The sequence below is a fragment of the Melozone crissalis genome, unplaced genomic scaffold (genome assembly GCF_028551555.1).
Source record: "Melozone crissalis strain CALT ecotype California unplaced genomic scaffold, PUWL_Pcris_2 ptg000027l_1, whole genome shotgun sequence".
NCBI classification, from domain to species: domain Eukaryota; kingdom Metazoa; phylum Chordata; class Aves; order Passeriformes; family Passerellidae; genus Melozone; species Melozone crissalis.
Window position 1 is genome coordinate 61,206,357 of NW_026535805.1, and position 23,220 is coordinate 61,229,576.

The window sequence follows — 23,220 nt, forward strand, 5'->3', positions numbered from 1 at the left end:
AAAAGCCAACTCACCAGAGGCAAACGCCAGCATTTTTAAAAGGCCGATTGGGAAGGTTGGCAATAGGAAGTCCGGGTCTGTACGAGTTGACTCAAAAGGCCCTGCAACATTCATGCGTCGGGAACTTCTCCGGGTAAACCATTAACCACCATAAAGCAGAGCCGCGAAACGCCCCTCACCATCGGGAGGCTCTCACACAGCCGAGCGCACACGCGGGCTGCACGGGGATATGCACACACAGATGTACAGATATCCGTACACCCACAGACGTGCAAGGACACAGACACACACGGCTTGGGGTTTTTTAAGGGCAGGGGAAACGCTGGCAATTCCCTCCGCTCGGGGCGAGGCGAGCGCTGACACCGCAGCCCCGCGGCGGCCGAGGGGGATCCGCTCGCATCCCCCGGGCGCGAAGAGGGCGCCGGGATCCGCTCCGCATCTCCGGGAGGCGAAGGGAGCAGCCGCCCCGCTCCGCGCCCGCGGGGATGTGAGAGATGCGCGGAGCGCCCCGTGCCCACAACCCCGGCAGGACGTTCTGAGCCCTCCCTCCCCAAAAATACCCCCGCCAAAAGCCAGGGATCTCCCCCTTCCCTCCAGCTTCGCTCTCCGACAGTCCCCGCCGCAGGAAAGAGCGCGCAGATCTCCCGCAGCCCCGCCGAAGTTTCCGCGCCGCTCCGCGGGCAGCGGCGGAGCAGCCCCGGCTGCTTACCCGGCTGGCGGAGCGGGGTCCCGGGGCGGCCTGGAAGCGGCGGCGGCGGCTGCGCGGGGGCGCGGCGGCTTCCTGGGAGCTACAACTCCGCGGCGGCGCCCGGGCGAGCCGCGCGCCTGCGGAGCGGCGGCGAGCGGGGAGGAAAAGAGGAAATGAGCGGGAGGCGCATTGGAGGGAGGGAGGGGGAGGAAGGAGCCGTCGCCGAGGGACCAGGGAGAGCGAGGGACGGAGCGCAACTTCCCCGGCGGGGCAGCGGGCGCGCCGGGGGGCGGAGCGCACAGCACCGCACCGCACCGCCGCTCCGCGGCCGCCCCGCGGCGTGCGCAGCGCCCGGCCCCGCGCTGGGGCCGCCCGCCGCCGCCGCTCCCGCCCGCCGGACACTTGGTATCGCCCTGCCGGCCCTGCGGGGCCCCGCCGCGGGCAGGAAGTGCGGGGCCGGGGGCGCAGCGCGGAGAGGGGGCTGCGCGCCCGCGGGGAGCTGCGCCTGCCCCGCTGGAGCTCGCTGCCGGCTCCACCGGCACCGCGGGCACCGGGAGCAGCGCGGGAAAAGTTCTGATTTTTGATGTTGGAGGGTTTCACCACCTCCCTTTTTTTCTTTTATTTCCGTTTTTTTTTTTACCCCCAAAACAAACAAGGGAACGGCGGACAGGGACCTCTCCCGGGCCCTGCACGTATCCCGTAGCGCGGCTGAAGGTGTCCAGTGCTTCACTGGGTGCGCGGGGGCACAGGGGGGACGGCGGCAGCGGGAGCCGCTTGGAGCGGCTGCTGGAAGGGAGGGCAGCCCCTTCCCAGCACACGGACCCCGGGCTTCCCTCTGAACGGAGGAATGGGACAAGCCAAGCCCCCTGCCGCCGCAGGGCCCCCGTCCCGTGTCAGGGTGGGGAGCGGCACAGGTGAACTCGGTGCCATCGGCTGAGTCCGGACGGGTGCCGTCCCTGTCGCTGGAGACAGGCGCCCACCCTTCGCTCGCTGTTCTGTGCGAGACATGAACTTGCAGAGCCTCTCCCCGTACCCCATCACAAAATGGAGGGGATTTAGGGATTGATGCTAATCTGCTTCCTGAGGGAGTTGATTGGAAGCGTTGCTCAGAAATACGGCATGTAGCACAAAGTGAATCTTCCTGTTAGGATATTCCCCCCCCACCTGCCCCCTCCAAGCTCCTGCCCAGCACATTTTCAAGTCAAAAATATATGGAGAATTAAATGTAGTTGTCACTGTCCTTATCGGTAGCTTTCACTCTGCCTCCCCTTATAGGATTCTCCACAAGCACTTTCAGTGCTGTCTTGAGATAAGAACTGAATAGAGCTGAAATCAAGGCCACACTGGGTAAAAGATACTAAAAGATCTAAGTGACAAAACAGGGAGGGGAAACAAACAGAAAAATTTCAAAACCATCAAAGCAGTTTTTCAAAGCTTATCTTTGCATTAAGTCAAACAGATTTTCATAGGGTGAAAATAAAAAGAAAACAAACAAACCAACCAACCAAAAATACACAAAGAAACCAAACCTTTCACATGTACTCCAAAGCTGGAATACCTTGAAACTGGATACATAGATGCAAAGAGAAGAAAATGTTACAGAGATTAAAATGTTACTTAACAATAACCATTTTCTCCAAGGCCCTTCAAAAATAGTTGAACCATCCTGCCAGTTTAAAAAGAAAATAACAAAAACCTCAGCCAAGGAAAAGAACAAACTTGGAAACTAAAGCACCTGAACAGTTTAAACTAGAAGCAACTCAACCCCAAACATATAATGAAAAACTTTATCTAACCACCAGCACTGCCAACTTCACCTGCTTGAAGCTGGATTCTCCTCGCAGGAGACATGAGAGTAATGCCCTTGATTTCCCAGCAAAGCCTTCCCCGTGCCAGCATTCCCAGTAAAGCCTTCCTGGTGCCAGCAGGCGCGGCTGGACTCGAGGATGGGGCTGTGGCTCCGGCCGTGCCACTCTGGCTGCTCTGCCAGCCAGGGCACTGGCACAGGAATAGGTGGCAATGGCACAGGTACCTACTTGAGGCCTCCTCCAGGATTTACAGCCCTCAGGGCTCACGTCTGGCAAGAGAAAACAGTTTATGGTGCTCTAGCCCAGTTTCATTATTAAATGTTGTGACCCACAGCAGGTTTCCCTCTGTGTGGCGCTGCCCTGTGACCTGTGGTGGGCAGGTTGAGACCTGCAGCCATTTCTGGGGCTGCAGTGGCTCTTCTCCAGGCTGCCCAGGTTCAATGGGGATTGGCAGCTGTGAGCACTGTGTTCCGTGTGGGGGGATCCTCAGATGGGTCTCTGTGCTGTTCTGAACCCCGCTCAGCCCAGCTCTGAACGTGTCTGTCACGAGCTGCCAGCATTGGGAGGCTCAGGGATATTCCACAGGCAGTGGGTGCTTATGAAATGCCTGTGGCTGCTGCTCTCTCCAGACCCTCTAATGTTATGTCTATTATCCCACAAAAAATTGCATCAACACTGAAAATAATTCTGTATTCAACAACTATTGGGGAACACACAACAAGATCCAAATGAGATGTTGCTATCATTTATGCCCAGCTTCTTGCTTCAAGAATCGCAGCTTTCCAGCATGCAAGCTGGTTCACTCCACATAGACAGCCAATCAGAGAAATACCACCAAGATGACAGATGATTTAGAGTCTTAATGCTTGCTAAAGATCAATTCCTGAGTTACAGAAATCCCTGGGGAAATTAAGAAAAATGGCCATAGAAAGCTGACAACTGCTCACAAACAATCTGAGATGAAAAGAGGCTTCAGATCCATTCCTACAATGAGTTTGTGAGGGCTGCTTCTCCCCTCCCAGAAGAGCAATGGAGCTGGGGAAGAATCTAGAAAACATGTCTTATGAGGAGCAGCTGAGGGAGATGGGGTGTTTAACCTGGAGAAAAGGAGGTTCGTGGAGGACCTTATCACTTCCTGCCACTACCTGACAGGAGGTTATAGCTAGGTGGATGTCAGTCTCTTCTCTAGGAAACAGCCTCAAGGGAAGCTGCTAGAGAAACTTTAGATTGGATGTTAGAAAAAGTTCATTTATAGAAAGCATTGTCAAGCGTTGGAATGGGCTGCCCTGGGTGGAGTAGTACAGTCACCATTCCTGGAGGTATTTAAAAGATGCATAGATGTAGCACTTAAGGAGATGGTTTAGTGGTGGGCTTGGCACTGTTAGGTTAGTTGTTGGACCTAATGATTTTATAGGTCTTTTCCAACCCAAATGATTCTCTGATTCTGTGAAAACATTTGCAAAATTGGTCCCACTGGGTATATTTGGCTTATTCAAAGTTCTTCTTTTGATGGGATGTGTTTGCTAAGCCTGTCTGTAATAATCCCATGATGACCCAGCACGGACCTTCACAAACTTAAATCTACAACTGCTTTGGCATCTCACCTTTTGTTTGATTTTTCTTTCTGCTTTTCATTCTATTTCCACAGTTAGGAGTGAGAAACAAAGAGGGATTAAATTTGATTCATTTGCATCATTCCAACTATGTGGAATCTGAAGATAATGTGTGAATTTTTTTTGCTGTCTGGGGTTTAATTATCAAAGGATTAGATGGAAACTAAGGTATTTGAGGTGTGTGGCTTTTTAAATTTCTTCAATAATAATGTGCGCTTCATAAGGCCATTGCTAATCTTGAGTTACTATCTGCCTTCCTGTGGTTTGCCATGATTAACTGGAGGAAGAGATTAAAGTGGTATTTACCTTTTTTGAGCAGTTTATCGACTTGACCTGGCCAGCCCAGCACCAAAAAGCAAAGGAAGAAAATGCTGGCAAGGATTAAGGATTGAGGTCCTCTTTTCCCATTGCTCTTCTGATATCTGCCATGATTTTTGGGATGGAAAGCGCTGGTGGTGTCCTTGAAGGTGACAAAGTGCTCCAGGCATGGCCAGGCATCTGGCAGGGGAGGCTGCTGTGGGTCAGGCTGGCTCTGATCTGCCTCTCCCAGAAGAGCCAGGACTTGCCTCCTCTGCAAGCAGTGACAGCCAAAAGCATGTCTTCTGACTTTGAGCTTGGACATCCTGGTCACCCCCACTGCAGCCCTGGAAGCACACAGCACTTCCCCAAGGAAGCTTCAGGCCAGCAGCTTTGCCTGGGAAAGAGCTCCTGCCTGGCTGGGCCATGTGCAGAACAACCCTGCAGGAGAGGCTGGAGGAGCAGCCCTGAGGCCCCCTCCATCACTGAGCTTCCTCACAATGTATGTTTGATGAAGAAGAAAGCAACGTTTCAAAGGACAATGTAATTGCTTTTAAAATCCTCTTTTAATCTTGTTTTTGGAAATCCCTTAGTGAGGGATCACTTTAAAGAAATTCAAATGAGAATGATAATGGAGACATGAGCCTGTGCTATTTACCTGTGATAAAACCAAGCTGGTTGGCAGGTGCTTGGGGAAATAAGAAAAATTGTTTATCAGAACATTATTTTCTTTAATAGATTTTGAATTCCAGTGATAAACTGATGGATGCTCATCTATAAAACCTCTTATTTTTGTTACCAGATGCTGGAGCTTGAACCTTTGCCCCTTCTTTGTTTAAGAGCTTTAACCCTCTTTGTGCTCGTTTGCATTTCCAAGTCAGACCAACCAAGCAAACATAACTTGGGAAATGCCAGCTGCATCCATGGTTCTTATCTTCTGTGCAGGTGAGCAGCATCACCTGAACAGGCAGACCTAGTATTTAATGTACTACCCAAACAAATATGCCAAGGGGTTTTGCCAGTGCTCAGGATCACAGAAACAGGGGAGTGAAAAAGAGCAGGTAGACTTTTACAATTCATTTTCCTGTCAAAGCAAGATTGTTCCCTGCAGTATTTTCTAGTGTACTTCCCTGGCCTATTTTAGATGACCTTGTAGGATGGGGAGAGGCAGGAGAAGGAAATCTGCTAGCTACCTCCAAAAGTTCTTTGTCTACTTTGACTAATATAACATAAAGCAGGGAAAATGAGTGTTCAGAGAATGTAGCTACAACACAATATTTAATGTAATTTTTGCATGCTTTTTCATCTCCAGCCTACTTACTATGCCTACCACTATGCCAGTTACATCAGACATGAAAAAAGAAAGTAACAAAAATAGTGTCAATAGTCCACCTTTGCATGATTGTTTTTCTTTCTCTTAGCAGGATTGTCTTGGGTGCTTTCTTCCCCTGTGAGGAAAAAATAAATGGTAAGAGCTGCAATGATTGGCAGCAAGCCTGAGAACAGCAGATGTGAGCCTGCACAGCTGGACAAATACAAAAATGCACTTTCTACCTACATTTGTATTAAGGTTACCCCAGGGATACCCCAGTGCCTACGGGAGGGCCTCAGTATTTGAACAGCCAAAGCCATCAGGCACATTTACATATATGAGAACACTTGGTATCCTTTTCAAAGTCAAAAAGAGCAACAATTAAACCAACATAAAGGAAAATTGGCTGCGTGGTTTTTCTCTCCCATAATAGAAAGACTGAGGGTGGAGATATTAAAAAAAAATTAGGCTTGACAGAGGTGAAGAATTTATGAATTAAACTGACAGGTTTTCATTTAATTTACTGTTGTCTACCCATTTATTACATGGAAACCTAAAAAGGACCTGATTTTGCCTCCCAGGCTGCAGTTGCTATGTCAGACACTAAAGTTAGGTGTTTTAGACAAGATTTTAATATTAAAGTTTCTTACGCAAAAAGAGAAAGACTTTGCTAAATAAGGAAAATGTAAAAGCTTCATTTCTCGCTATGGTGCTTTGCTAGAGATTTTCACTCTGGGCTTTGCTACAGTATTTGCTGGGAATCATCATCAAACAAAATTTGGGGCCAGGGGCATTTTAGCTGTATCTATTAGCAAAAAAATTGGAATTTCCTACATTCCATAGCCTGCTCATGATTGGTTCCAGTTACATCTACCAGCAGCCCTGCTGTGCCACAGGGTCTCTGCACAAGCACATCCACCATCAGGGCAGAGCCACAGGGCCTTGGGTATCTGCCCGTGGTACCCTGGCATTCCCACCTGGGCTTGGCATTCCCACCCAGGCTATTTCCTCATGCTGGCAGCAGCAGCAGTTTCTAAACACCAAATGACATGTCTAATTTGGCTGAGCAGAAAATAACAGAGAGCCCTTGAAATGGATGAGTTCCCACAGAGAGAAGTAGCCATTGAAAAACTCGTTTCTGTGAGATGTAACAGAGTGAACTCTGGTTTTGTCATTGAACATGGCAAATTTATGCTGAAAAAGGGGGAATGGAGGAAGAAGACTCAAGTGTTTCACTGCAGCAGAAAGTACCAATACTGTTACTCTTTTCTATTTTGAAACACAACTGGAGAGTGGAAAGGTCAGAAAATAAGTATGAAAAAACACTGATGTGTCTAAATGAAAATTAGCTTTTGCCTTGCAAAGCTTTTCTAAAGCCAGGTATTTTTGTTCAATCAGAGCAATAAAAAATAATATTCTAAGCCTGGTGTTTCCCCACAGCAACTTTCAGTTTTGCTGAGACCACTTTTTTCCATGCGGCTGAACAAAAGAGAAAGATAAAGAAATCTGACAGCGCTTCCTGGGATGCTGGAGCCAACAAGATGGTGCTGCAGTGCCCTTCCAGCCTGCATGCTCTGGGACACATTCCAGAGCCCTGCAAAAGCCAGGGCATTGCACTGGCAGCAGGATGCTGCTTCCCCAGCACCCTGGGGTTAAGGGACTTGGCACCGTGTTTGCACTTCTCATCCAGGGCTCAGACCTTGCTGCTGGGCCACCCATGTCCTCATGCTGCTCCCCTCGGCATGAAACCACCCTGAAATACTTATTATTGACATTAATTTCCATAATTAAGGTGGGCTTATAGAAAGGCGGGGGCAGACTTTTTAGCAGGGCCTGGTATAGCAAGACTTGGGATAATGGGTCTAAACTAAAAGAGGGCATATTTAGACTAGACAGAATGAAAAATGTTTTACAGTGAGGATGGTGAGACACTGGCACATCCACCAGAGATGTGGTGGATGCCCCATCCCTGTAAACTTTTAAGGGCAGGTTGGCTCTGACCAACCTGATCTAGTTGAAGATGTCCCTGCTTATTTCAGGGGTTTTGGCTAGATGACTCTTAAAGGTCCCTTCCAACCCCAATCAATTTGTGGTTCTGTGAAAACAGAGTGCCTCATAAAGCAGCACTTCCCATGGGATTGACGTCTCCTGCTTAGTATCTGGAGGCACAGCCATGTGGATCCGTCAGTGCAATTTGGAGAAAGTCAGTTTAATTTTGGCGCTGGCAGTGGAGCACTCTTGTATTGCTCATGTTGGTAATTAAGAGAAAGCAAATCACAGGGGAGGACACTAAAAGTATTAATTAACAACATTTTCAATGAGAAAAAAGTTAGTAATTTTGCAAAGGTTGCTTTATGCCTGAAGAAAGTACTGAAATAGGGTAATCACACTGTTGGACATTTGACAAATGCACACTAGTAAGTAAATGGGGGTATTGATTACACATTTAGATAATCATCAGATCCTCCATGCTCCTGCAGGCATGTCCTGATTCTCCTGCCTCAAGCTTTGACTTCAAATGTGAAAACCACACTTAATTCCAAGCATGCAGACAGCCACATTCACTCCCTGGCCTGAAACATCCCCGTGTGTTTCCCATGAGCTGAGTGCCCCACAGGGGACCCCACAAAGCTGCAGGGGCCAGGCTGGGGCAGGCAGATCCCCCAGCTGGGGCTGCTCACCCAGGGGGATGTCACAGCCAAGGGTGGGGGACTCCTGCTGGAATGGCTGGAATGGCAGCACTCCTCCCCAGGGCAGGCTGCTTTCCAGCCCTGGCCAGCATCCTGCACTGCCTTTGCCACAGCTCTACCAAAACATGCACTTTTTAAATAAACGTACAGAGAGAGAGGCAGCAACTTTGCAACTAAAAAAATCCTCACAGTTTCCATGGATGTTTGATCACCTTTTATCACAACACAAACCATGAGGCAATCTGCTTCAAGCAGAGGATATTTTCCCCTCTCCAAACAGACAATAATCCAATAAAAGAGCCCACTAGCAGGATCCTGGACAATGTGTGACACTGTGTTATTATCACCATCCCATTGGTGTCCCAGCAAGGTACAGCCATGCTCAGCTGATCCTCCTGACAGCATTCAAAGGCACAAAGCTTATTGGAGCCACAGCAGCTCCTCTGAGCTCCAAATGCCATGCAAATACCACCAGACTTTTTTATATTATCATTATACCAGGTGTTTCATATCAAATTATATCCAGGCAAGTAGTAGAAATTCAGTTATTTACTCCATGCTGGTGGTATCTGAGCAAAATTTATTCTGACAGAGGTTTTAAAGGCATGCCTTTATGCTGACAGAAACTGAGAAATAATTAAGAGCGTCCAATAAGTTCCTAAACTAGAGGTATTCCTAAAAGTGTTGGACTGGGTCACCTCTCCTGTAAGAGTTTCAGCACTGATTAATTAATATACAATTTGGCTTCAACTAGGCAAAGAACATGTTTCTACCCTTGCACACATGAGCTCCCAAAAATGACACAACTGCTGCTTTTCTTTGGTATCCTGTCAGAAACAACCAGCCTTTAATGGCACATAAAATTTAATTTTTGATAACAAAAAGATAGATAAAAAAATTACACTGGCAAGGGCAGACAGCAAAAGTAGGGACTCTGGAGCTTTTGGGGTCTTCCAGTGTCTTCCTTTTCTGGCCTCTGCTAATTATGTTTCCCTTTCAGACTGACAATGCAAGGCTGCTTGTTCTGAGTCACCACTGCAGGAGCTCTCCTGTTGTAGTGGGGTTCTCTGTGCCTGCCATGGGTGGCAGCCACCCCTCCCTCAGGGCAGGTCCCATCTCCCAGTGGTGGCATTGAAGTAAAAACACAGACATCCTATTAATAGCTAAACTGTAGACAGCTCCAGATGTGGAATTTGGTTTCTGAAATTACAGATCCAACCAAGCCAGTCCTGAGCCAGTAAAATTCAGTTGTGTTTCCTCTGACTCATAACTGTTTTTTCAGAGAGGTTTTTAGCAAAATTTCTTCAGCAATTCCTCTGTTGTTGCCTGACTCATACTGAAACACCAAAATCATTATTAAAGTGAAATCATAGCAAAGGGTGTGGGAATACTTGCTGTTTATCAGTTCAAAATGCTTTAAGAAACATTTTTGCTATGAAATGTGCTTTGTCCAATAATAAAATACTCTATTACTTACAAAAGCAAACAAAAATCTGTCATATGAGGCACCGAGGAAGTTTAGCACTTACAAAAAATTTAAAGTAAGGTTAATTTATTCTTCAATAAGTCTTAATTTATCCTTCTGACACCTGTGTAATATTTGTGCTCAGCATCCCACCCAGTTTCATTCTGAAGGCCTGTCCATGACAGTGGGAAAGAGGATGCTCAGTGTGCAGCAGGAGCTGTTCAGGTGTCCCAGGATGAGCAGTGGTACAAAGGACACAGCTGTGAGCAGGGATTCCTGATCATGGGAGCAGAAATCAATGCAGAGCTGGGGGCAGAGGTGTCCTCACAGCTCCGCTGACAGAGCAAAGGGGTGGGAGGGAGGAGCCAGGGTCAGCAGTCACTGAAGCCTCTGCCTCTGGGGAAAAGCTCCAAACCTGCTCTGTCAAAGGGAGATGTGCTGCAGGAGGGCTGGCAGGGTGCAGGTGTCAGTCCCCCGCCCTCACTGTGGGTTTGCAGCATGGCAACAACAACAGCCCTTTACTGAGGGAATGCTGTGCCTGGGAATGGCCTGGCCCCAGCTGCAGTGGGAGCCCCACCAGCCCACCCTGGGCTCTGCAGTGCCATGAAGCTCAGAGCCCTGTGGAGGTGGAAAGGTGTGTTTTGGTGGAAAAAAATGTTGCAGCAACGATTTGTTTGCTTTTTGAATTAAAACTCAAACTGTTGTGGCAAAAGAAGGGACTGAAGAAAATCCCCAGGTCTAGGAGCTCATATTTACCTTCTCACCAGCTCTGCAGATACTTAATTTGAATGTTGCTTCATCTCCTGTCTCCCTCATGTATCATCACTAATTAAAGTACACACTCTGCATTTACCCAGAGGAGGATGTGGGAGGCAGAAGAGGCTCAATCTCATTTGCTGCTGCTGCTGTGCTGCCTCTGCAGAGCCAAGGGCAGGGAAAGCAGGGTCCTGCTCAGGGCCTGGCAGGGCAGCACAGACCTTCCCCTTCCCTGCTCTGGGTGATGGAAACCCCCAGTGTGTGAGTGCTCTTTCCAGGGGAAGGGGTCCCGTGAAAGAACGGGCTGTAACTCCCTGGGAGGATGGGGTGAGCCTGTTGAGGGCAGGAGCAGCACCTCCATGTGGGCACATCCCCCCCCACACCTGCTCTGGGGACTGCTCAGAGCCAGCCAGAGGAGCTGTGACAGCAGCAGCCCGATGCGTCTGTGATTCGATGCCTCCACAACCTCCAAATGTTCCTACTAACTTCCTGCTCAAGTGAAATTCAAACAAAGCTTTATTTGGACACATCTTCCCCAGCCTGCATCCCAGAGACCCCTCTCACAGTCCCCAAGAACCTGGCCATTCCCAAACACACATCCACTGACCCTCAGCAGCAAAATGAGATTGCTGACTTCTCCCCAGCTTCTGGTTCCAGGCTAGAAACCTGTGTCCTCCAGTCTCCAGTGCACCCCAGCCCCATCCCAGCCAAAATGTGGAGGTGTTTTTGGCAGTGCTCAGCTCTGCAGCCACCCTGCTCCTCATGCTCACAGCAGCCCCAGCTGCCCCACAGTGCTACAGGTGGCACCAACCTGTAACAGGGAGAGGGAGACTTTAAAGCCTAAAAAAGCCAGGGAGGGAATACAGACACTTTTAGCCTCAGAGATTATCTGTGCCTCAAAAGATTCAAGAAGATGGTGTCAGAGGAGAGCATGCTGAACTCAGCACGATTAACATTTGGACAAAGTCTTTCCCTTGTCCCCATCTGAAGTTCTCTGCTCTATATGAGTGAAATGCATCCATGTCCATAAAAGCTATGGAAAAGCACTGCTGAGAACTTCTACAGCTCTGAATAATTAATTCACAGAACTATAAAAAGCTACAAGGGAATGAAATTTAGAAAAATCTAGTTTTAGGATAATTATAGTTCAAACCAGGAGAGCACTTGGACCCAAGACAGATGCATTAGTAGGACAACTGAGCATAGTGGATCCAATTCAGACTTGGCAGAATTGCACAGTCTTACAGACAGCTCCTCCTGGGGTGGATTCAGCCCAGGTAGAGAAAGCAGCCCCTACCAGATAACTTGATGAAGTGAGAAGAAATCTACAGTAAGACTGCTTAGTAGGGAAAGCATAAAAGAAAGGAGCACAATTGTTTCAGGTTAACATTCATGCCTCAAGTGTAAATAGGGAGTGATATTTTCTGAAATATTTTGTTACATGCTAGTTCAATCTGTTTCCCTTCTACTTCAACTTCCATGTCTACTGTGTATTCCTAAAAATGTTGGGCTGGGTCTCCTTTCCTGTAAGAGTTTCAGCAGTGATTCAGCACATTGCTTCCACTGCCATGTCTACTGTGTTACCACTGGTTCATAAAATCCCAGGATTTTTGCAGACCATATCACATGTGGGCTTTTTTCAAAGGCCCGGATGCTGGAATTAATGTGTTGCTTGCACACACAGACCTTTAATTTCCTAACCAGTTATATTTCCAGTCCATAGTTTTCATGGCAAGTTTGAAAACATTAACCCTGAGCCCTGAGTCATCAGCAAGCAAACAGAGAAGTTTTCTTTCATTTTCCTAAGTTTAAAGCCATTTCTGTGCCCAGTTAGATGCTGAATCTTTGGGATTGCCCATTTAACTCATCCCTCTCAGGTAGGGAGACGTGGGAATTTTATGGTTTGTGTGCTAACATATGCAGCCAGGCTGTGTACTGGGCATGTTTCAATTGAGTGCTGGAGGAGCCAGTGTTGGGTGACTGGTTTATGACAGACATGCAATCCCAGAGCCCTCAACATCTCACAGATTTCCACAAGACCCTGCACAGGATCCCCCAGACCAACTCTGCCTTTACTTGCTGTTTTCTGGTAAAAGAGCATACCCACAGAGAGGCAGGAGTTTATTGCTTTTCCTTAGTAACAGCAGCAGATCACCTGAGAATTCAGTTTTATGCAAGCCAGAAGGGGCAGGCTGCTCACAGACCAACAAGGAGATTATCACTACTCTAGAGGGGCTGTTTAAATGCCCAGTGTCCTGCTTGGCACAGGACCAGGCACTTCCAGTCATACCTCCTGACTGAGGACACATGTGAATCTGCAGAGGGTCTGTCCTGTGTCAGCTCCTGCTCCCACAAGCTCCCTGCTATGGCATTATTCATTACCAGGACAAAGTTACTGGGTACTGCCTTAGCACATCATCAAACAAGGGCTCTTTCATAGTGGTGAGCTGTGATTTTCTAGAGACTTCATTTACTAAGAGCATTGGTGTCTTCCAAAGCAAAAGGCTCTGCTATATGCCACTGCCATTCAATGTGCACAGAAGGGGTGTGTACAATAAAGAGATATTCTCTCCTTCATTTGCAGGTACAGGAGCTATTTGACTTGACATGAAGCAAATGGAGAGAAGAAGGAAGAATTACTGGATCAGCCAAAAATGCACCCAGCTCTGCTGTGGGGCTCCTGCTCCAAGGGGAACAAGATCCATTTCTCTTAAACTCAGCTTTATAGGGCTCTAAAGTGGGTGGCAGGCAAAGCATCCCGTATTTTTCCCTTGTGTCTGAAAACATTAGGGTCAATTAAAGGGAAGAGCATCTGCTGAGGGTTCAGATGATGGAGAAATGGAAAGTATGCCTGTAAGCTTACGGATAAAGCAAAGCAGGTGGGAGCTGTGGGCAGCAAAAGGGCAGAATGACAATTGAAAACATAGATGTTTCAGTGTGGATATAGCAGGAGAAGAGCCCATGCAATGGGAAATTGCCCTTCCACACCAGACAGAGTGATGTGCTGGGTCTTGAGGAGTGGAGCTTGCAGAGAGCCCAGCTGCCAAACAGGGGCAGAAAACACCCCAGGAGCAGAGGCTGAGTGAGTATGGATTTAGCCTATATATGTGAAGCCTGAAGGGAAATATAATCCCCCATCTACATAAAATGTTGTCATAAATGGATGTCTACCATAAGCAGGAGCAATGAGCTTGAATTAAAGCAAGCAAAAATTCAGAGCATGCAGGGGAAAAAAAAAATCCTGCAGGTAAGGACAGCAGTTAGGGAGATTGAAATTTCCATCATCCTACATACAGGTCAGACAGGGGGTGGTTGGAAATGATGAAGTGGTACAACCTGCCTTGAGGCTGGAGAAAAAATTAAATGAGCCCTTGTGACTCTTTCTAGCCCTGTTCTTCTGTGATTTATCAGAGGATTCACAGCTGCAGTTTTCCACATTTTCATGGTTTAAAAGTGTAGTTCAACACTGCAGTGGAGATGCTGGGAGAAAGTGGAAGCCCTCTTGTCTAAGCCCAGTGACACCTCAGCACTTTTGGAGCAAAGCCCCCATGAAGTCACCAGCAGGCTTTGCTCTGGTCTCCTCTGGAGCTGAGAAAGTAATGCTCATTGCTTTTCTCTCCATTTGTGGGGAGCTGAAATGTAAACAACAAATTACAGATGGGTCAAAATAAGAGCAGAGTTTCTGCTGTTCAGCTTCCAGGTTGTTTAACTCTTCTCTTTCCACCATTCCTTGTCAATCTCTAAGTCTCTTCAAAATCAAGATTAAAGAAAACCACCTCAAATTCCTGTTCTGGAAGTGCCAATGCCAAGCCGTTCACTTTTGTGAATTTGTTCTGCTTTTGCAGCAGAAATGATTCACAAATTGAGATTCACATGCCCTTTCAGTCTCCCAGAATCTATTATGAATATATTGGCTCAGGCCTAATTGCTTCATTTGCTTTTTTGGAGGCAAGGAGCCTCCTGCTGCTGAATAGCATGGTGGCTTACAGGGAAGGACAAAGCATCTCAAAGGTGCTTCACCTCTTCACAGATGCACACCTCAAAAGGACAAGGGAGAGAAGTCAGAGATGCAGCAGGAGAATCAAACAAGACATTTTCATCATGAGGGTAAATAGTCCAGCACTGGATGTGTTATCCAGGGAAGCAATGTTTTCTCCATCCCAGAGTTTCAAAATTCAGTGAAATGAGGGTGTGGACAATATCACCTAACTTTTAAGTTGGTCATATTGTGATCAGAGGTGGGACTAAGAGCTGAAGGACAGTTCTGTGATGCCAAAAGAGTTAAATCAGAAACTTCCTACATGCCAGCAGAATTTCCCATACTTTTTCATACCAAGAACATACTTTTCCACTGTATTTAGATTAGGGTGCATCTCCAGGCTGCCCCAATCATACCCAGTGCCACCAAGCAGCTGGCCCAGGGCTTGCTGCTGAATCTGTTCCACACCACATCCCACCCCTCATCTCTCCTTGTCTCACTTCTCCTGCTGGATTCTGTCTGGAGGCTTGTTAATAAGGACAAACATCTCATTTCCTTGCTTTTTTTCATGATAACAGTATAGATACATATATAAATATGTTCTTTAAAAAAAAATTCAAAGAGAAGAAAAATGAACACCCTTTATTTCATTGCTATGTCACTGCAGCATGGGAGAGAACAATTTATGCCAACTCCTCTCACTGTCTTATAGCATTTGTTGGGGTTTTAGGCCAAATGTCAGCCAGAGAAGACACACCATAGCAGTAAAGGCTGCAGTCAGAACAATCTCAAAATGCACTTTGCAAATACTGAAAAGCATTCTCTCTATCTGAAAGAAGAAAAAAACCCCATGAAATCACCAGTGTGTTACTCAGATCAAAATGAGCACGTATTTTTATGTAGGCTTTGCTCACAACAGATTTTGCTTTCACTGGATCTGCTGGATGCCTACCCATGATTACAGGTCACCAGGAGGGGCAGAAGCCATTTTGACTTTCAGAGCCTGGGTGATTTGGCAAAATAGGGCTATTAGGAGATGACTGTCTTGTAAGCAAGCCAATTTTAGTGCAGCTCTGGAAGCTCTACACTGATGTAACCATGAAATGGGTGTAAGAAAACCACCCTGTCTTCTTACAACACTTTTCTGCCTATTAGCTAGACAATAAATTTTTAGGAGTATTCCATTTCTTTGCATAGAGGTCAGATGCCTAAAGCCAGGATGATGTTTAAAACCAGAACTTCTTGGTTAAAGCACTAAAAATGTGAGCAAAATGAACATACCTTTACATCCACCATTGTAAAGGAATGTGCAGGGCTGCCAGGGCTTCCATCACCTCCATGGTGGGGCTCTCCTGAACAGAGGGGTGCTTGGTTGTAGGTGGTGCTAAAAGAGCCTTTCTGGGTGCTTGCATAGGCAAAGGATGGACGAGACAATCGATCTGCCTGGATTTAAAAAGACAGATTTATGAAGAATAATTGCCTTCTAGCTTGGCAGACAAGTCTACTGCCTTGAAGGGACTCACAGCTGTGTCCTGTTCTCATGGAGTTAACTGAGCTCAGAAAAAACCATTTGATCTATTCTTCCTGCCTTAATTCAACATAGCTGAGAACCTCCCAGGACATTTCTATTTGAATTGCAGCAGGCTTTCCATTTTGATGTGTTGGCAGTGCGTATCTGTCACACTGATGGAATTTTCTACATGGAAAGTATCACCAACACTTACAGTAGACAGTAGCATATAGATCACCCAAATGGCTGACTGTGTACTGTAGGAAAAGCAAGATGGGCTACCTTAGACTATTAATGCAGGTTGCCTTGAGCAACGCAAGTTCTGCAGCCAGAATCCCAGATTTTGTATCATCTCTGAGCTAGACTGACAGCTGGCATTTAGCTTCATTTAAAACTAAGCCACAAATTGAGTACATAACAAATAGATCAGGCAGCAGCACCACTCATGTTCATAACAACCTTCCAAACTTCATCTATCATGTCCTGCAACTCTAAGAAAGATGTCTGGCTCTCACCTTTTAAAAATACAGATTTTTCATTTTTAAATTTCGTATTTGCTCAGTACTTGAACACAGCTGGAAAATTCCTGCATAACCTTCTTCCCAGGGAAGAGGCAAAATCCTCTGCCGGGGGATCTTGAAAAGTGACCACAGAATTAAATGAGTAATACAAAGCTAATGAGACTAGAAGAAGAAAGAAAAGTAAATTTCATCTCCAAACTGAAGTTTTTTTCCTTCTCTGTTTATTTCCTTCTCTCGACACAGTGTTGCTTCATTAGGCCTATGTTGATGGTATCAGCAGTGAAAATGGCATTTACAGAAATATGATGCAGCCAGCAGGAAACCAGTTTGCAAACCCTCTCAAGTGTTACCTATGTGCCCTGACTCAGACTCCAAAGCTCATAATTTATGTTCTTTTACTTATACGAAGAACATGAGTAAAGTTGTAGAATCATATTTCCAAGGTAGATCATTCGTACTCAAAGAAAATGTCCCATGGAAACTGTCTACAGGAAAGTGTTACTTTGGGACAAATCCTAAATTCTCTGGGTATGTTGAGCACATTACTTCTTCACTGAAAATGTGTCTCAAGGCTGGTTTCTCTAATGCAGACCTTTGCAAGGCAAAAAAAGCCCATAGTTATAATAATAATCATATTGAGAGAACTATTAATAGTACCAACAATATTTGTAAGGCTCTGTTGCATGTAGAGGGACCAAGACATTGCCCAGGTCCATGCTAGGACTCTGGTCATGCCAACTTCTCCCTTCACTCTGCAGAAAGGAAACCCTGAGCTTGGTCCCAGCCTGGAGACTGAGACTGAAGGGGACAGGGCCAAGGAACTGCTCTGTTTTAGTCTCAGTCCAAGTGCAGGTGAGGCAGCACTCAATATGAAATTTACATTAATATATTGTTAACATTAAATGGTTACATTATGTGTTTCTGCTAAATCCAGTATTTGAGGGTTTTAAAACCTGCCCAGTTTTAAAAGTAAGACCCCCAACACGCTTCTTTGTACTGATATGGTGATCAAAAAGGACAGTTTAGGCAATCTCTGCCAGAAAAGCCTCTCCCTGGAGGGAAACTTTTCAGTCTTGCTTGAAATATCCGTTCATTTCCCTAAATGAGAGGCCATCCAAAGGTCTGTTTCATGACCTGCATATTCAATTTCTTCTGGCACTTACAAGCCATGCATATACTAAATGCATGCAGATCTCAAACAAGGCTTCAGGAAAAATTTCCAAATGAGTAAATTCAATTAACTGAGTTTGCTCTTACAAAATCATTTTTTTTTTTTAACAGTCTACAAACAACCATTCAGTGACCATGGGATGGTTTGTTTTGCATCCCATCAAGGTGGTCAAACTCAGGGTGTAACTGGCAGCACAGGAGTGGTCCCTTCCATATGGGAATGCCATAACTGCACTCCAGAAAGGTCTGAGAGCCAACAGCCCCTCAGTGTGCTCTGGGGGCCTGCTGAAACTGCTCAGGGGTCTCCTGGCCCTCATTCCCCAACAAGGGTGCACCTGATATCCCTGCAAGGTGAATCACCTTCCACAAAAGCCTCCTCAGCTGGATTTGAGAGCCCTGATCTCGTATTGGAAATGTACTGCTCTTGCAAATGTTAGCTCCAAAAAACACTTTGCAGAGATTCAAGGCTACTTCTTCAAACCAAGCCTGCATCAGTCATTTACAAATGAAATACTGCTGCTCACATCTCCCTGGCACTGAATGGAAGCACAAAGCACTCCACACCCCCCCATCCTCCTTCCTTCATGACTCACTGCATCCCTCACTTCTTTGCCAGCTTTTCCCTTCTTCTCCCTGCCAAGGTATCACACTCAGTCTGTGCTCCAGCTGCAGGACTGTCACTTTCCTGTGATCAGTGCCCTGTGTCTACCCACTAATTTTAATACCTGCCTTGCCCTTTAATTATGTCTCAGCATCAACCCTGCTCAAGTGCTGTCAACCCTTCACAGTCCTTCCCTCGAGGAGAAAAGCAGACCCTTAAACCAGATGGCAATAAGTGCTGGGGTTCAGCATATATGGGGAATTGATCACTTCAGGTTTAGCATAGAAACACACAGAGCTCTATTTTCTGCTGTCAGGGTTAATACAAAAGGTATTAAATTCAGTCTATCCTGTCTCCTGTACTCCCCTCCTTCAAAGTGTCACGCATCCTGCAGTATGATGTGCTCTGCCAATCTGTCCCAGTTCTCTTGATGAAGCTTGGAAAAGCAATTCATTCCTTAGCTGATATTATACAAGATATTAGAGTGTTCTGAAACATGTCTGCCAGCATTTTGATGGTATTGTTCAAATGCTATCACTAGAGACTCGTCTGCTTAATATGGCAGCAGTGCTCCTCTGTGGTGGCTTGTCCCACTCAGTGCCTGAGGAGACCTTGTACTGGAATGTCTCAGGGCTTTTCTGCTTCCCTCTGATGCACCAGCCATCATCTCTTGTGTGTGTGAGGTACCTCAATCACCCCTATGCTCCATCCCAAAGCAGCCCTTACCCCACTGGGCTGCTTCGATCTGTGAATCCCTTCAAACTCAGCTCATGGAGCTGACAGCAAACCTTCATCTTCTATGTAGGAGGACATTCACATTTTAATTGATGTTATTTCCAGTCCATTTGTTGGGGAGCATGCTGAAGAAACTCACCCATCCTGAATTTGATTTTAGAAGGTCATATGTTCCATTGATTACAAACCCACCTGCCTCCCCACTGTCTTCTCTTGCTTCACATCCCAGCTTCTTACTGTGCTTTTTACCCTGCTCCTATTCCTACCATCCAGATTACCCTGTCTATCTCTGCATCTGTTCCCCACTCACTAGTCTGTCTCCACCTGCTTTTCACAGCTTTGCCTTGTGCATCCATATGCCTGAACTGCAAGTGTGGCATTCCTTCATCCTTGGCTCCCATGCCCGATTACAGAGGAAGAGTTCCTGAGATTATGTTGGGCTGAAGCCTTAAGTCCAGAGATGAAATCACCTGAGAACTCACCCTCAGCACCATATATCTCAAGTGTAAGTGAAATAGTGATTTTTTTTTTTTTTTTTTCTTTTCAGGGGTTTATGTCTTGGCCAGATTTGAGGAGAGGGAAAAATGAAAACTGATCCAGTTGCAAATCAAACTCTCCTACTGAGTTCATTTCCTGCTCCAAAATGAGGCACTGCAGTTCAGGCTAAAGAGCTCCAAAAATTCTGACTTAAGGAAATTAAACTGGTTTGTGTCAGGCTTTTTCCAAATTTGATGGATCAAATTTGCTGAAGCTTGCAAAGCCACCAACCTCTGGGATAGGAAGTATAGTATGTCATTATTTGGATTCAATCTTATTTGACAAGGCAGAATCAACTGAAAACAGGAGTTGAGAATGGAAATTGTTTAGTAATTCTAAATTCACACAGCTGGGAAAATTTAAATATTCTTCTCCTCCAAGAGTCTGGAAGCACAGAGAAAAGGTGATGAAATATAAATTACTAGGAATAATATTCATATTTAGTAAAATAAAAGATTAGACACTAAACAAGGTTTATCTCAAGTGGCGTTAAAAAAAGTCAAATTTTGGTGCTAGCAGTCATCTTTACCCCCTTTAAAATGCCCAGTTACAGTTTCTGAAAATAGAAAATGCAAGATTAAGTTAGAAGCTGATGGAAGACCTTCCATGGTCATGTGTAACAGCTCCAGGATCCCACGCTCAGTTACCCACAAAAGGTGTTTCTCTGTATTACCCTGCACCATACTGCAGAACATGACGTTTTCAAGTAATTTGGGCCTTTCATGGCCTTAGTTTACCCTCATTTAAAGGGTGTTCTTGCCTCAAAGCAAAGCTGACGTTTGTCCTCACTTGTTGATGGCAATTGCATGTTCACCCAGCATTCAACAGAGCAGATACCCAGAAGTTGCCCTCTGAGTGTTACCACAGTGTGAATTAACAATATCACTGCTCTGTCACCAGCACAGCTTTCCCCCAGCTGCTCTGTCCCCCTCCATGGCTCACATAAAGCAGGTGCCATTAGTCCCTCTCCAGCAGCAGCAATTTCTGCATCTGGCTCCATTCCCACCCCAATCCCCATGCCGCAGGATGCTTTTCCCAGCCCAGTCCTCTTTCACATGTGCAGACAGAGACAATGGTCTCTGGACAAGAGTGGGAGCTCTGTCTTCCACTTACTGAGTACCTGCAGCTCTTTCCAGAGGAGGCTGGGCACTGGCTTTTCTGGATTTGGGGATCTAGTCCACCCATCTGTCTATGGTAAATGAAGAAAACCAAACACCTCTGGGTTACAGATGTGCTGGACCTTCTTTCAGTTCTTTATGCAAAGCTTTCTCCTTGGAGATCACAAGTTGCTGGATCTCTTTGCACAGCACAGTCCCTGGGCACACAGCTTCATCCCACCACACTCATCCTCAGCCACACATGCCTTCTCCAGCTGCTGTCACCGCCTTGGAGAGGACTCCAGCACTGCAGAGGCCCCTTTGCCATCCCACCTTCACAGCATCTTCCTTACTGACATCACTGTGGTTGAGGTGCTGCTGTTTCTGACAATAAACCCTTGCAAACAGCCGAGCAGGGACAGCCACAGGTGCCTCCTGCAGACCCTCACAGAGTTATAAAACTCACAGTGTGACCACAATACCTACACAGCACGTTAGCCACATCTGCCACTGCACAAAATTCTAACACAGAGAGCCAGAGAGCATCTTCAGTCATTTACCACAAAGAATGACACAAACTTCAAAGAGAAAATACAGCTGCAAGTTTCAGTAACTCAGAAGCAAATATGCTCTTTCAAGACTCCATACATAAATCTTCTCACATTATGTAAAATTAATTTCCGTATCAGACAAAGCCAAAGAATTATTAGGATGAAAGGTCACTTAAAATGATCTGTGTTACTGATTTTATCAGCCACTACTTACAGCTTTAAAAAAGTCAATGCCATCTAATAGTGTCCATATTTCATCTATTGAGAAATCTAATACTCTCAGAAAGGAAGCAATATCAGACTGCATGGGCAGTGTTATGGGGAAATACAATTCTGAGAAACAATAAGAGGAAGAAAATCATGGAACCTAGATAATATGCTGCATTTATACACAGAAGAGGAGAAGAGGAAAGAGGGAAAAAACAAAATTATTGTGATGAATAGTGAGAACATCTTGCAAATAATGCAGATGCCAACATAAGATATCCTTTATTTCTGGAGTTGGTAATGAAAGAGATGAAGATTACTTCAATGTCACTCCAATACTGTGAGAGCACTGTCAGTCCTGTCAATAATCCCAGTTACAGAGCTGTGTGTGTATGCAGAAGATATCGGTTTCTGAAATTCAGGAGTGCAGCAGCAGATGTCCCATATTAACATCTCTTTTTCCCAAATTTTGTGTTGTCCACCTCCACCCATAGGCTGCTGTTGACCCTATGGTAGCATCCAGATGCCCTGACTTGGGGTCCTGTTGTGTGAGAAGCTGCAGTTTCAGCTGGGCAAGGCTGTGGCTGCTCCCAGCAGGTACCAACACGTGGCTGAGGGGCAGGCAGAGACACACAGTGCCCCGGCAGCAAGGGAATCCTGAAACAGGAGCGTGCCTTTTCTTCATTCAAACATACTCATAAATGTAAGCACAAGGAAACCTAACTAGATCTATCTAATAGCCATGAAAATCTCTCTCTAAGGGACAATCTTACCTCTCAACGGGCAGCATTGGTGGCAGAGCTTGCTTACTCCCTCACCTAGTCCAAGGCACGGCCATGCTCATTTCCATGGACTGTATCAAGGGGCAATAAAAGCAGAGTAAAAGAGGTGCTTCTGCCTCCTGTCAGAAGGATTGCAGCTATGGCACATCAGGACACCATACATGGAAAGACAGAGCATGTTTCTGCACCAAGGCAGGTGAGCTCAGTACTGGGCACCAAGCTGCCCCAGTCACTGGCTCCCAGCTGCTGTGGCAGATTGTCTCCTTTGATGTGCACACAGACACCTTTATTCACCCTTGCCAAGCACTTCACCTTGTCATCCCCAAGGGCCAAGCCATGTGCAGTGTGGCCAGCCTGGTGCCTTTGCTAGGAGCTGTCCCCTCCCTGCTGCCAGCAGCCAGGCTGGGAGAGCTGGGCATGGGAATTTTTTCCAGCAGTGCTCTTACCGCAGCTGTGGTTCCACCTGTCCCCACATTCATTCACACATCCTCATGCATCTGCAATTATCCAATTATCCCTTCCTGCTGCCTGGTGGGCATTGCCCCCAGGGAAGGACACGGTCCTTTCCGAGCTGCTCCAAGCAGGCAGAACCTGCACAGAAGGCTAGCCCTTACCTCTTATTTTATCCCATGCCATTTCTTGTTCCTGTTTTATATTAAGAGATATTTTTTTTTCTCCTCCTCATCTCATCTTTAAAAAAAAATCAGCTTTGTCAGTGTTTTGCTGCCTGAGCAATTGCAGGAGCACTGCATTAACTTGGGGGGCAACACTACCAACACAAGGCTTGTTTTGAAGCTGGTAACAGCATTACAGGTATTTTGCTTTGGCAAGTTTAGCACATGAGATTTCAACATTAAAGACCCTTCCTTTACAGTGTAGCTCTAGTCACATTTTCTTTGCT

At 46.3% G+C, this 23,220-nt stretch overlaps 1 protein-coding gene across 3 annotated transcripts in view; it reads right to left on the reverse strand.

The window, feature by feature from the left end:
* The window catches only part of HPCAL1 (hippocalcin like 1), a 253,210-nt gene that overhangs the window by 64,152 nt on the left and 165,838 nt on the right, over positions 1–23,220 (reverse strand). For 2 of the 3 annotated variants that reach the window (XM_054279686.1, XM_054279684.1), the window contains exon 1: positions 710–969. The gene's annotated coding sequence lies outside the window, so the exon portion shown is untranslated. Of the gene's footprint in view, positions 1–709; positions 970–15,889; positions 16,052–23,220 lie in introns of those variants that run through there. The other variant, XM_054279685.1, reaches the window with a different exon arrangement.